At 46.9% G+C, this 14,987-nt stretch overlaps 1 protein-coding gene across 1 annotated transcript in view; it reads left to right on the top strand.

Moving 5' to 3' along the window:
- The window catches only part of TBL1X (transducin beta like 1 X-linked), a 179,880-nt gene that overhangs the window by 57,110 nt on the left and 107,783 nt on the right, over positions 1-14,987 (top strand). The window lies entirely within an intron of this gene.

Below are 14,987 nucleotides of genomic sequence, written 5' to 3'. Positions count from 1 at the left end.
AGTCAATACTTCATTCTTTTCTATTGTTGACTGATACTCCGTTGTTATGATGTGCTTATCCATTTATCAATTGACGGACCTGTGGGTTGTTTCTGCTTTTTGGCGATCACGTGAATAAAGTTGCTATGAACGTTTGTGTCCTGGTTTCAGGTGGACATTTTCTTTTCTCCTGGGTATATTCGTAGGAGCGGAATTGCTGGGCCCTATGGTAACTCTGTTTCAATTTTTGAGGAACTGCCAGACTCTTTTCCAAAGCGGCCACATCATTTGACCTTCCCGCCCACGGTGTATGAGTGTTCCGGTTTCTCCACATCTCAGCAACACTTGTTACCGTCTCTTGTCAGAGAGTGAGATTCCATTTAGGGTGAGGTGACGTGGGCCCCAGGGCACAGACTGTAAGGAGGCTTTCGCTTTCAGCTGCCTCACTCGCTCTTATCTGGGCCCCGAGTGACACATTCATTTTCAAGCCGCAAGATCCCTCTGGATCACGGTGCTGTAGAGGCTACGCATGGATTGTACTGTACGCTCCCTGAGACCTGGAACTATTTCTTAAAGTGCGTATAAGGTATATATAGGCAACTGTTTATCATACATTGCTAAGTGCCATACAATGGTATTGCATATTGTACAGGGCAAAACTCAACGGCAGGAAGGGTGCATTAGTTTTAGTTTTATTTTTTCTTAACCTCGCAACACGTCAGTGTGTAATTTCTTAAAATCAAGGCAGATGTGTCAAAATAGGGCAGTCGACGTTGATAAAATGCTGTTGTACGACCCACAGACTTTATTCCAGTTTCACCCATTATCTTCCTGGTCTTCTGTACTGAGTTTTTGGGACCCAGTCCAAAGCCACCTGGTCTATTTCAGTGGCTGTGTCTCTTCAACCTTCCTTCATCTGCATTTATTAGTTGACGTTTTACTGTAAGGGTCTTTCCTTCTCCCGTATTTATTTACTTACTTCTGTCAAGATGGATCCATGGATTCTGATTTTATTCAATGGGTTCTAATCCATTAGTATCGTTACTTATTTTGATGCTCCGATTGCCCCATATTTGTTTGGCCAGTCCTTCAAGCCATCTTGGAGCACATTTTTGCTTCTGCCACAAGATGGTCCAGGCTTCCTCTCCCAGTCCCAGCCCTGGACTCAGACATTTTGCTAAGGACCCCTGGTGCTTGTTAGTGGGCACTGATATTACAATCCGAGATCTGGAAGCTAGGTGTGCTCACTGCGACCCAGGTGTCATCACGTGTGTCCTTTCAGTGGACAGACTGGGGAACACAGCCATTTCGTATCATTCTTGTCGTTCACCATTTTATAATATATTGGGAGCTTCTTTCTCACCATGAGAAGCCTGGCTCCCAGCCAAATCAATATATTTATTCCTTTGCTCAATTCTACAATGCACGTTATTAAGTTGTTTCAGAATGAGTACACCCACGCCACTATTCACAAACCTGCTAACCTATTAAGTCAGATTTTTAAATTTTCTTTGCAGTTCTCTTGGTCCTTTTATCTTCAGACTCCGGAATGAAAAGTACTGTAGCTGAGAGTTACTTGGACCCTTTCGTTTCCATGTTTCTTTAATATGGTTGTGACTCATTTGATACATAGTGAAGTGTATTTGTTTCTGTTTGTTTCCAACTTGGACGTGAAAACAAAAAAGCCTTGTTGATTTAACTTGGGGCATTTTATTTATGACGTGTCTTGGTGTGGGCCTGTTTGGGTTCATCTTGTTTGGGACTCTGGGCTTCCTGGTTTGTATGTTTATTTCCTTCAGCAGATTGGGGACGTTTTCAGCCATTATTTCTTCAAATACATTTTCTGTCCCTTGCTCTCGCTCTCTCTCCTCCTTCGGGGATTCGAATGTTGTTACGCTTGATGTTGTCCCAGAAGTCTCTTAAACTATTCTCATTTAAAAAAAATAATTCATTTTTATTTTGCTGTTCTGTGGGTGTTTTCTACTTCCTTGTTTTCCAGCTCACTGGCTGGCATATTTTGCTGCTTCAAGTAATCTGTTGATTTCTTCTAGTGTATTTTTTATGACAGGTACTGTATTCTTCGTTTCTGGCTGGTTCTTTTTTGTGGTTCCTGTCTCTTTGTTGACGCTCTCACTGAGTTTATCTGTCCTTCCGAGTTCATGGAGCATCTTTATAACCCGTGTTTTGAACTCTTTGTCCGATAGATTGCTTTTCTCCATGTCATTTAGTTCTTTTCCTGGGGTTTTGTCCTGGTCTTTCATTTGGACCGTGTTTTTCTGTCTCATTTTGGCTGTCTCTCTGTGTTTGTTTCTATGCATCAGGCGAAACAGCCACCAGTCCGGTCTTGGTGGAGTGACCTTGTGTCGTGACCCCTTTGTAGACTGTGCGCTTGGTGTCTTTGGCAGGCCAGCTGGAGCTGGAGCGTGTGGAATGCAGATAGTACCGGGGGCACGCCTCGCTGGGGCCCGGAGCTGGAAGGGGTGCGGGCCAAGGGAAGCCCTAGGGGCAAGCTGTGCCAGGACCACTGGGGCAGGCCGCTTGGAGTTGTAGCCGGAGCAGGGCTCAAGCCTCAGGCAGTCCCGGGAGCAAGCCGCACCTGGGCCTGGAGCTGACGCTGGGGCAGGTGTGGTCTGCAGGAAGTCCCGGGACAAGCCACACCTGGGCGGGGTCTGTAGGTAGGGTGGTGGGAAGCTGAGGAGAGGGCCGGGGGCAAAGCTTGTGGGCTGCCTTGGCAGGCGGGCTGGAGCTGGAGCTAGAGCTGGAGCAGGGACAAGGACAAGCCACTGTGGCCCGGAGCTGTGGACGGAGCAGGTGAGGGCCTTGGGGAGACCCAGGGGCAAGCATTGGAGCTGCTGTGGGCCTGAGGCGTCCTGGGGTGGCCTTGGCCTGCAGCTGGAGTACCTGGATGGAGCCCCAGCTCAGGCCATCACGGGGACAGAGGTGGGCCACCAATGTTGCCGTTCAGTGCTTCTGACCCTAGAGAGAGTTCCCTGAGCTCCCTCCCGCTTGGCACATGCTGTCGGGTTAGTAAATGGGTTGCCTTCCCGTGCAGACAGGTAGCCTGTAAAGCACTATTTTCTCGCCGCGTTTCGCACGGCAGAGTGCTGTGTTGTGTGGGGTGCCCTCGGTGCCGGCCCTCCCACCCGTGTCCGTGGGGTGTCTCTCGTTGGTTGTGCAGAAGCTCTTCTGTTCGGTCAGCCCTCAGTTCTTCCTTCGGGGCAATTGCTGTGTCTGTGGGTGGGAATTCGATGCAAGGAGAGGAGTTAGTTCAGCGTCTTCCCACATCGCCATCTTGGCCCGGCCGCCCGCGTCAGTTTTACGGCGCTGCTCATAAATGACCACACACCTAAGTGACTTAAAACCACACAAATGTATTATCGTACAGCTCTGGAGGCCACGAGTCCAAATTGGGTCTCACGGGGCGCAAATTGAAGTATATACATTATTTTCTGGAGGCTGTAGGAGAACGTCTTTCGGTGGTGGTGGTGGTTTTTTGAAATACTTGCCTTTTCCAGCCTCTAGAGGCTGTCTCCGTTCTTTGGCTCATGGCTCCTTCCTCCATCTTCAAAGCCAGCAGTGGCTGCGTCTTTGTCACATTGCACTACTGGGCTGCCCTGTCACCCTCTTCCTCCTTTAAACGACTCACCTGATTACGTTGGGCCTTCCTCTGCAATCCAGCATAACTTTGGGTTTGTTTTTTATCACGATCAGATGAGTAGCCTGAATTCCATCTGCAACCTCCAGTCCAAGTTCAGTGCAAGTGGACAACTTGGGTATGTGTGGGGGTCACTCTTCTGCCTACCACTGGTGGCATCTGGCGACAGTATTATGATCGTCACTGATTCTCAACACAGAATCGGCTCCTCCCCCTGCCTTTCTGGCTGGCTGGGAACCAGCAGTTTGTGCGGGTTGTCTAGGAAGCTTGGGTTTGCACTCTGGACTGGCGAAGTCATGACATAGTGTTTGGGTGATGAGCTAGGATTAGACCTCTGCTTTAGGAAGTTGCGTGTGGTTTTGTGGGTTTGCGGGGTGGGGAGATCAAGCAGATGGAAATTGTGTGCAGTCCTCCAGAAGCCAAGGTGCCAAGGGGGGGGCGTGAGGTGCTGCTGGGCGTGATGAGTTGGGTTAGGGACACTGTGGGGTTGACGTGACAGGACTTGGCCTCTCTTGGGAGAGGAATGAGTCCAAGATGGCAGCAGCCAAGTTTTGGGCCTGAGTGTAAAAGGGTGACAATTGGGGAATCAAAGGAGACGGTTACAGTGAGGCCGGGGGGAGACTGAAGGTTACATTTAAAAGGGTGACCTATGGGTGCCACACACAGTGCCAGGCAGAAACGTGAAGCATGCAGAGGACGGATTGCCTTGAAATCAATAGAGCTTTAGCGTTACCCGCCAAGAAAGGGCTGCCATGTTAGCTGACATTCCCGGGGAACGAACGAAGCTAGAGGAAAGAGTGTCAGAGGCAGGGTGTTGGGTCAGTGCCTCCGTTTCATGGATCGGAGCCTGGAGTAAATCTGAGACAGAGCAGTTACAAAACAGGCTAACTCGTTCCACACAGGTTGAACGAATGGCTGCGACTCAACAAGCATTGATGAGCTAAAAACAGATGTAGTTCCTGCCATCAAGTGTTTACCATCCAGCTAGGTTGCTCTGCACCCATTGACTTGGAGGTGTGTGGCCCTTACATAAGCCAGTGAGGGAGGGGGTTCCAGGAGGCGTCATGCCAGGTGTTCCTGAGAAGTGCAAAGATGAGCTGGGGTCGTTGCACTTGCTGATTCCGTGGAAGTTATTGGTTATTTCACGATCGCAGATGGAGGACGCTTCCTGGGAGCATTCGTTCACACGGTTCTAACCAAGGGCCATTTCTGCCACCTCTGCCGTGTCAGGACTTCCAGGTTTATTACGTCCCTGCTCTTCATAGGGAAACCTACCTCTGGGAGAGGACCTTCCTGCTTTGTCATTCTGCAGCCTGGGCCATCTTGGTTGTTGATTGGTCACGGATTTATTGTCTAAATGGGGACACTTCTGAGAGACAACAGCAGCACTGTGAATACATACCGTCAGCAAGCAAGGGGTCAGCTAGGAGCGCCTCAGGCAAAAAGACACAGGAACACGTTAGTGTATTGAAGTAAGTCGTATCTCGCTCCTTACGTTTTTCCTGACATTCTCAACTCAAGTTTGTGAAAAAGCTTGCATGCCAGATACTTCATCGTTATTTCTCAGGAAGCCTGGAAATTTGTTCATGGACGCACACGCGGCGTTGTTTATGGATTTCAGTCGATTGTCTCGTGGGTGCTGGTATTTTGCAAATATCTGTAGACCTACTGGGATTGATAGAAGCGCAAGTAATTTCAAAGGCATCATTGAATTTACTGCCATGAGGTAGTCTTGCCATTAGGTACTTTTCCCTTAAATATCAGGTAATAAAAGTACAGCTTTTTTTTTTTTTTAATGTAGGTGGCCCACAAAAATTTTTGACCCCTTAAAAAATGGTTCTGCTTGTTTATCAAGCCATCACTTACCATAGCAAGGAGTTGAACACAAGGGTGAAAGATGTAAATCCGATTTGGCCCATACTGTGGGTTACTAGGCAACCGTTAAAATTGCCGTGGTAGAACTGGTATTATTTATTGGCACCGAAACGTGTTTACAATATACTGCACTGTGTTTCTGCGACCCCAAGAGACCCACCGCCCCGCTGAGACTTGGAGCACTTGTGAAAACGTGTCCTAGGAGTAAACCAGGCTGTGGAGAGGTTTGCACACTGGTACCATATTGCTTATCCACTCGTACGTGCGGTTTACTTAGCTGTGCTGTGCTTTGGGGTCGTATGGTAGTTAGCTAACACTGGGGGTTGTTTTAGGAAGTGGCCCGTGGTACACCTCATGGATGGGTTTACTGACGCTAGAGTTGGAATGAGCCCGCTGTGTCCTCTCTGGGACCCGTGGGAGAAATGTTGGACATGTATCAAATGCTGGAAGCTGTGGTTTTAATATTTGTATCTTTAAAAAAATTTTTTTGGATACTGTGACTCAAGCACCTAGCCTACTTGTTTCTTGGAGTAGATGTCTAGTTGCCTTCCAGCTGATGGAAAGTTGCACTGGGTGGCAAACTTTGGGTACCGTCCTCGCCTCTCAGCTTCGTCCCGTTTTCCACGCCATGACCGGCCTTTGCCCTGATGTACCCAGTTCATTATTTTATTTTTGCTGTTTTGTGTGTGTGGTTTTGGAACCCACCTCGGATCTTTTTCTCCTTGTCTGGTCCCAGGCAGGGAATGCAGTATTTCAGCGAAGGCGAGCTCTCTGGCTTCTCGGAGACTCGGCTCACAATAGCTTTTGGATTCACATGTGTTAATGGCATCCTATTTTAACGAGCTGCTTCCTGTGGAAGTATATCAGGACAAAGTGTATTTCTAAATTTAGTGTGATGAGGAGTGTACCAAAAGCAGCTGTCGAGCTGATCCAAGGTAAAGCTTTCTAGGCCTTTCAAGTCTGAAAATTCAAGTTCTTTAAAATCAGTTTAGGAGAGAAAGATTCATAACAATTAGCAAAGGTCCTGAATCATTTCATTTTACTGGGGGGAAAAAAACATTTGTTAAAATAAATTCTTGGGCTTAACGGCTCATTGAAGGAAGCGGAAATTCTTCATCAGTGTGGTTAGTGCAGCAGTTTCCTCTAAACTCCACTGACAAACCGGGCCTCAGAACCTTGCATATGCTTCGTAACTTGTGTTAAAAAGCAGGAAATGAAAACTGAGGCTATGGAAGTAAACGTTCTTAAATGTCTCCCGCGAAACAAGTCTTAGGTTGGTGCAAAAGTAATTGCGGTTCAAAAGGTTAAAACAATTGAAAAACACCGCAATTACTTTTGCACGAACCTAAATAGAAAGAGTTAGTGCAGAGAGAAGAGCTGTTTCTGGGTTGCTGAGAAGGAAAGGCTTGGAACCACGCTTTTTGGGGGATCGGCTCAGGACCTCGGCTGTTCTCTGTTAAAAACAGCCAACAATAATGGCCTGTGATTTATAGCTGCGACGGGCCGGGAGCTTTGCTACGGAGTTTACATGTAATGCGTGTCTCTCTTCCTCCCAGCAGCCATGTAATGGAGTGTCTTTCCGCCCATGTTTCCAGGGAGAGGGAACCAGGAGGCTCACAGGTTCTTGTCTGGAGCCAAAGCTCATTCCGTGATGTATAGACTGCAGTGGCAACAGCGCTTTTAGTCAGTATTTTCTTACCTCAGTGCATCGTGTACGAGGCAGGGATCTCTGCTCTTTCCATGTACGAACGGTGGTGTGGACCCCTCAGGTCCTCATGAACAATGGCCGTTAGTTCTCCCCATTGTACAGATAAGAAGGTGGAGGGCTGACGCTGCTGGGCCCAAGGGTATACAAGGGGTGGGGAGAGATTCCTTCACAGCCGGTTTGTCCCCTTTCCTGCTGTCTTCAGATGACACCTGTCGTGTCCTTCATTTCGACTCCGTGCACTGCCCGATGCCCATGGAATTACGTCATTCTTCCTGAGCCGCCCGTTGTAGGGACTGACCTCGTTTTTATGCACTACATACCGGAAACATCTCACTACCTTTTATGGTGACCTCAAATGTCTTGGGGGGACACCGTCACCCCCAGTTCAGAACTACGGAGGTAAAGGTTTGGGAGAAGGCCCGATCCTCAGTATAAACAAGACCAGAATTCCCAGTGGACCGCTGTCTCCCGATTGTGGAGTTTGAGGCTTAAAAAAAAATGTCCCCATTTTTGGAAAAGTCATTTTCGATGTCCTTCCTTCAGTAGAGGGACTCTCCAGTGAATGTGTTTAAGAGTGTTGGGTTGTTTTCATGTTAGTGTTGATTTTTATTTAGGACACCTTTCTGATGTCCTAAACGAGGAGGTGACACTTGAAAAAGCACTTGGGTTTGTGGATAGGAGAGTGTGTGTGTGTGTGTGTGTGTGTGTGTGTGTGTGTGTACTCAGTTTTGAGTAAGTTGACCATTGAAACCAGTGTCCTAGATTTTGAGTTTTTTTGTTTTGTTTTTTTCTTTTTTTTTTTTTTTTGGTAAGGAAATCGTTGAATGTAATTGTTTCACAAAAGGGACTTGGCTTGCTGTGTTTGTTCATGAAGCTGGAGACAGTACACTTGACCTTTCCAGGTGAGGGGGGAGGACGGTGTGTTTTGCAAATGATGGAAACTGAAACATAATGATGGAAACTGCAACATAATGATACGGTGTTCTGAAACTTTTGTCATTATTTCAGTGACTACATAAAAAATGTGCTTGAAAGGTACGTTTCAAATGATGCCTCACGCCCATTACAGGATGTAGAGCCAGTGCTTTGGGAGGTGAGGGAGAGTGTAATTGGGATTCTTTCCTACCTCCTGATACAGTCTGTCATCTGTAAACAAAAATTGATTAGTATCACACGAGGACTCTCTTGATAGAGTTTGGTACAATATTTGGGCAGCTTCAAATTGCTGTTGAACAACACTTTGCGGAATACAAAAAATGTTATCCCACTCCTTTACCATATCATCTTTAAATTGTTGTGGATCTTTTTCTCTCACCAAAGATTAGCTTCATGCCACTAAGTAAAATTTAATCTATCGCTCTAATGGAAATAATAATAACGATAAATGCTGAGAAACAAATACTGCATGACTAATTGCTTATTAAAAGTTGCCGTGGGTTTGGTTTTTGTTTTTCCCATTGTTATTAGCTCTGGATGGATTATAGACTTAGAAGCCCAATCGGGTCATGTTATTACCTTATCTCATACCAGATTTCCATGTGCCAAATCATATCTTGGTGTTTTTTGTGTGGGATTTTATTTGGCATCTCGTGGGGTGAGTTGGGAAGTGATTTTTGTTTGTGACATGTGGACGGACCTTACTGGAGTGGGGTGTGGGTAAATGATACACATGTCTGTGCACGTGCCCTCATATACATCAATATGTGTTTATAAGTATGGATTTTACCAGTTTTCCAAGCATGAAATACTTGTTAGTCAGCCTCAGAATGCATTAAAGAAGAAATCAAGTTTATAGAAATGTCTTGTTGAGTGTCTCGTTGTCTCTTTATTGGAATAGCTCATACTTTTACACGGAACTATAAAACCCGCACGCATAATAAAATGTCGTAGTTTGCAGGAACAAATGGGTATTGAATGACTTACCTGAACAACAAACAGATGAAGAAAATGTGTGTCCCCGTTGATCCTTAAATTAAAAAATGAACGATTTCCCCCAAATGTTTATTTCTTTATACCTACAGTGCTAGTATGTTTATTTTTATTCAGAGTTGAAAGAAAAAATGTATCTTTTCGTTTCACTGGTGCTCTTTGTTTTGAATGCACACCTATCATGTGCCTGCTCGGTTCTGGGCACTACACATTTGTGAACGTGGTTCCCAGTGAGTCAGATGAAACTATGGGTTCACTAGCTCTGGAGGGTGCACAGGACTTACGGGGGGGGGGGGGGATTTGTTCTGTTTTCTGCCGCAGTCATTGTTAATGGTATGTCTGGATAGCAGTTTGTTATGCTTGTGCCGTTTGTTGAATGAATGACCAAACGCATGAATGAATGAGACAGTTTTTATGCTTGTGCCATTTGTTGAATGAATGGGCGAATGAATGAATGAACAAACACACAGAGAGAGAATTCCCTGATATGCCTTTCCTGATATGTTCCTACCCTCTGGAGCACCCACTATACAGAAGGGGTGTTTCTTACCAAAGTGTGTGGAAAGAAGCAGGTGAGGGTGGGGGTGCCCTCTGAATGCAGTGTCAGGGTGCCCTTCAAAGAAGTTGCTGTCAGGAATTTGCCTTTTGTCTTGTCTGTCCTGTTGGCCTTCTTATTTTTAATGCTGCGCTTCTGTTTTATGCTGTGACTGTTATCCCTGGAATGCAAATTTCTGTTTTGGGAGGTACTTTCGTCTCACCCCTCAGGAGAAAGGAGGGAGCTTCAGTGCCCTGTTTATACACCAGGTATGAAAAAAACATTCTTAGCTACAGAGGGATGTGTCTACTTGCATGATACCACTCTAAAAAGTGCTCCAGTTCTTAAAAGGAAGGAGATACTGTAAGGAATTAAAGCACAGAACATAACAGTGAAAATAGTCATGGTGGGGATTTAGAAATTGCACCCAATCTTTTCTTCTGAACCCATATTTGAATGTCATCTTAGAGTTGACCCAAAAGCCAACTCCGTTTCCTTTGTTGTCTTCCCCCCCGCTTTTTCGTAATCTTTAGATTTGTGCTATGTTATGTGGCCACGTGGGACTAGTTAAACTTAAGTCGATGAAAAATAAAAATTTTGTCAGTTCCGTGGTTGTACTGGCCACATTTCAAGTTCTCAGCAGCCTTTTGTGACTGATGGATACATCATCGGAAGTGAAGTTACCAAAGTTTTATCAGGCAGATGAGATACAGTTACTCAGACTTTTGCCTCGTAGGTATTCCAGGAAAAGGAGGGGAAAAACTCTCAAATCCGAAGAAGAGAGAAATTTCACACCAACTGACTAGCTCAGTGACTAAAAATTAAGCACATGGAAAAAAAAAATTACTGCATGAAGGCTCGTCACCATGTCATTTTAGAATATTAGGGATAAGGGCAGTATTCTAAGCACTTTCCTGGATTCAAAAAAAAAAGTTAAAGGATCTAGAATGAGAATGACATCAGATGTCTTAGAGCAACACTGGAAGTTGGAAAACAGACTGAGCTTTGAAGTCTGTGAACGTAATTTTCACTCAGAATTGTGAAGTCATTCCTCTGAACGACTGGTTGTTAACTGAGGACAGAATGAAGTTATTTACGTATATTCAGGACATCAGGGAAATGTAGCTTTTCACATACAGCACTTCTCAGGAAGCCCCCACCAAAACGAGAGAGTAAATCAAGTAAGAGGGAGAGTTGGGATCCCAGAAACAGAAGGAGTGCTCCAGTCGTTGCTGTGTTTTCGGGGCTCTTTCACCTGCCTCGTGCTGACAAGTATGAGGGGAGCAGAGACGGGAAAATTCAGAAGGAAGGTCTGGTGTGTAATGTTTGCAGGGGAGGGGAGCAGTGGAAAGACATGGAACTGACATGTGAGGGTTTGATCATGTGAAAAAGGGAAAGATTGTGGAGAGTGTGGGAAGAATCACCAAAGAATACAAAGGAAACTAAGGATTAAAAAGAGAGGCAACGCATAACCCCAGGAAAACACAAAAGTTGTGTAAGAAATGGATCGTGAGCGTAGCACACTGCCTGCTCAGCAGTGCCCGTTCCGTTGGGAAGAAGTGTGTATAGATTTAACCCCAAACTCCTACTACTGGGAAAACGGGGGGAGGTAAGCACAGCATTGGTGGAGGGAACTTGAAAAGCCGAACATCCTCTTCTATATGGGACACAATCAAGGAAGGTCTGAAGTTGATTTCTTCAGAAACGCAGAAATCAATACCAGGGAACACTTCCAATAATGCAAACAGTTCTAAGATAGGAAAGTGGTTGCTTTCGGAAATAGAATTGGGGATAGATGGTGCTAAAAAGCTTGTAATTAAAAAGAACAGTCCTTTGCCTCAGCTGTATTTTACTTTCTAAAAAACTACGTGCATGTATTACTTTGAAAATAAAAATGGTTTGGAAGATGAAAGTATATAGGACATACACCTCCTGTAAAATTATGTTCATAGGGTCCACCTTGGCAGGAGGGCTATTTGGGCCAGATAATTGTTGGCTAAGGGTGGGGCTGTCCTGTGTGCTGTACGCTGTTTAGCAGTATCCCGGCCTCCCTAGATTCCAGGACCATTCTTCCTCCTGTCCTGCCAGCTGAAAAATGTCTCCAGACATTGCCCAGTGTCTCCTGGCGGGGGGTGGGGAGTGTGTAAAATCAGTCCCATTTGAGAACCACTGATGGAAAGGATGTAAACTCTGTGTTTGAATGCGCCGCCTCAAAATAGTAAAATGCTGCTCGGTATGGAGAATGCAGCAAACCAAAGCCTCACTACACAGAGCTTGAACCTTGTAGCAGATGAGGTGGTTCAGAGTTGTCTGGCACTCGAATGTCCCCGTTACATGCCGGTACCTGTTTGAGCTGCTGGCTGTTAGCCTGGTTATTTCAGGGCTCGCTGAAAACAGAAGAGGACTCGGGAGGAAACTGCACCGTCCCTGTCTGTCATGCTCAATGGCTTCTGAAAACACATTTTGGATTTTTCACGTTGTTTTCACGACGCTGCAACTCGAATTTCTCTGGAGTGGAATCGTTCACCGTTACAGCAACTTTGGAAAACTATTGCACCCTTTGGGTGTATTTCTGAGCTCGGTTGTCTGCGGGACAGATGGATACATACGACCCTCCTCCTCTTTGCCTCCCTCCTATGGCAATCCTTTTGCAAGTTCTTGGTTCACTTCTCTGCGAGTGTTTTCCCTTAGACACTTACAAAGGGAAGTCAACAGGAAAATGGTTCCTCGGATTTTTTGATGTGGATGAAATGTCATAAATAATGTAGTCCTCTCATTTCACAGCTGAGGAACCTCTGGTCCCGAGAGAGTTTCTTCTAATTAATTAGGAGCAAAGTGAGGCCCGTAACTCGCCTCTCCTGCTTTTGTTTTTTTTTTGTTTTTAACTTTTTCTATAACGCAGTGTATGTGCACAGCGGTGGAAGGAGGGCAGAACGGGCAGTAACATCTGGCTGAGTTTGTCAGCATTTGCACACAGTTAAGCGTTTGGAGCAGCGTCCGTGGGGATACGTGCCCTTGCAAGCTTAGAGAAAATGAAGACAAAGAGCCAGGAAACGTTGCGTCTTGTCTTTTCATGAGGCGCTTCTTTAGCCCAATTGCTGATGGTCCAGACTGGAGCGCTCTTGGGATGGGTTGGGACCAGGATGATACAGGCGCAGGTCAGAGAGAAAACGCTCGGGTCTCCCCCTGCGGGGTGGTCTCTGAGCCAGCACCACGGTTGCAGTTGTTCTTACTGGTCGGGCCTGGAGCTCCCCGTAGGCGGGTCCCTGCATCCTGACTTCTGGTCCCCTCCCCTGAGATGCCCTCCCCCCCCACACACACACACATGGTTTAGCAGATGGAGTATTACTGGTTGGCCCAGCCAGCTAGCAGGCTCCTGCTGAGGTGGACCTACAGTGAGTTGTCCAGCATTTGGGAGAAGCCCCCTCTGGTAGTATGCCATCTGCAGGACTGCCTTGCCCAGGCGGCTGCTTCTTCCCCCTGCTGGGTGGGGCAGCCCCGTTCTATCCATTAACCACCCTTCTGGTACTCCGCTGTCAGCATCCTCTTTCCCGAGCGCCATGAGTGCGTCATGACATTTTTACAAAGCTCGGTGCCGTCGTCTTGCCCCGATTCGTTGCCTCGAGCACCACTCAAGGTGCAGCCTCTTTCTCTTCCTCCTCACCTGATTGTATGGGCCAAGATGAGTTTCGCCTCTTCCGGGAAGTCTCTCTAGGTTTCTTCTACACAATGTGTGTACGTGCAGAGGATGCAGCGTAATCCCTTGTCATCTGCTGCCCTCCCTGTCATTCGTCTGTCAGCCGCAGTTATTTGCTAATCCCTCCCTGATTTTTGAGAGACACTTGTCCCTACAAGCCAGGGACACCCCACCGTTCCGGACTCCCTGCTACCTCCCACACACATACTCCTTGTATGTCTCGTTGGTAAGCTCCTCCTCCTTTCAGGGTGGAATCCTGGTCTTGCAGTCTCAGACCAGCGGTTCTCAGCAGGGCAGTTGAGTCCTCCAGGGGACACTAGGCAACATCTGGGGGTCAGTTTTCGTTGTTACAGCTCGGGCAGCAGTGGATTGCTACCTCGTGGGTAGAGCCCAGGGGTGCCACTCATCGTGCAGTGCCCAGGCAGCCCCCACCACAGAGAATGGTCTGATCCAAAACACCAGCAGTGCTGAGCTAGAGAAACCCTACTTTCGATGCTCTCGTCCCAGCCCGTAGCTTTTTTTTTTTTTAATTGGGGAATATTGGGGAACAGTGTGTTTCTCCAGAACCCGTTGGCTCTAAGTCGTTTTTTTTCAAGCTAGACATGGAGGGTACAGCTGACCTCCAAGTCATGTCATTGTTTTCAATCTAGTTGTGGAGAGCGCAGCTCACTGGCCCATGTGGGAATTGAACTGGTCACCTTGGTGATATGAGCACCGCGTTCTAACCAACTGAGCCAACCGGCCACCCAAGTCCATAACTTTTAAAGATCGTGGTTAGAGAATGGCTCCCAGACTTAACTGTTAACTGTGACCTCTTCCACTTGCTCATACTTGTGTATTTAATTACCTTGTTACCAGTCCACTTGGAGATCTAAGGGGTTTCTCAAAGTTAACACATAAAAGAGTCTTGCTTTCTCTTCCCCCCGGCCTTCCTGCATCCCGGGAAATGGTACCACCTTCTAAGTTGTTTCCCAAGCTGGAACCTGGAGGTCGTCGTACATTCTTTTCCCTCCTCCCTATCACATATCCATTCCAGCTGGCAGTCCTCTCTCCATTGGCTGCAAAGTCCCCTGGGATCCAGTCCTGCCGTCATTCCCTTCTGCTGCCCAGCCCACTGGCCCGCCTCTCCCTCACCAGGGTTATTCTCACCACAGGACATTTGCACTTGCTGTGTCTGCAGCCTGGCCCTTCTCACCCATCCCTATGCAAGTGCATCCTGGCCTCATGCAAGTGCTCCCACCTCAAAGAGCTCCGTCCCAGCCTCCAGTGTAAACTTGACCCCTGGTCACTTTCTGTTCCACTCCCCAGTCTGACTTTCATTCTGTCTCATGTTAAATGATCTCGTTGGGCAATGTACTTGCTGGTTTTGATGCTCTTGCTCTTCCATCACCAACTTCCCCCTTCTCACTGCCAGGGTGGGGAATCTCCCCAAGGCCTGGGGCCCTCTGTGTCCCTAAAACCAGAGCAGCATTGAACGCCGTTTCCGTTTTTCCACAAGACTGAATGAGGTGTTGTCGTCAGTGAAAAATTAGCTGAGTTGTGCCGAACCTGAAAATACCTGTGTTCTCACTTAGCGTGCTTGAGGGTCGTGGGGAAGAACGCGTCTGTC

The sequence above is a fragment of the Rhinolophus ferrumequinum genome, chromosome X, assembly GCF_004115265.2.
Source record: "Rhinolophus ferrumequinum isolate MPI-CBG mRhiFer1 chromosome X, mRhiFer1_v1.p, whole genome shotgun sequence".
In the NCBI taxonomy this organism is placed as follows: domain Eukaryota; kingdom Metazoa; phylum Chordata; class Mammalia; order Chiroptera; family Rhinolophidae; genus Rhinolophus; species Rhinolophus ferrumequinum.
Note: the sequence above shows the minus strand (reverse complement) of the source record. Positions and strands in the feature narration are given on the sequence as shown.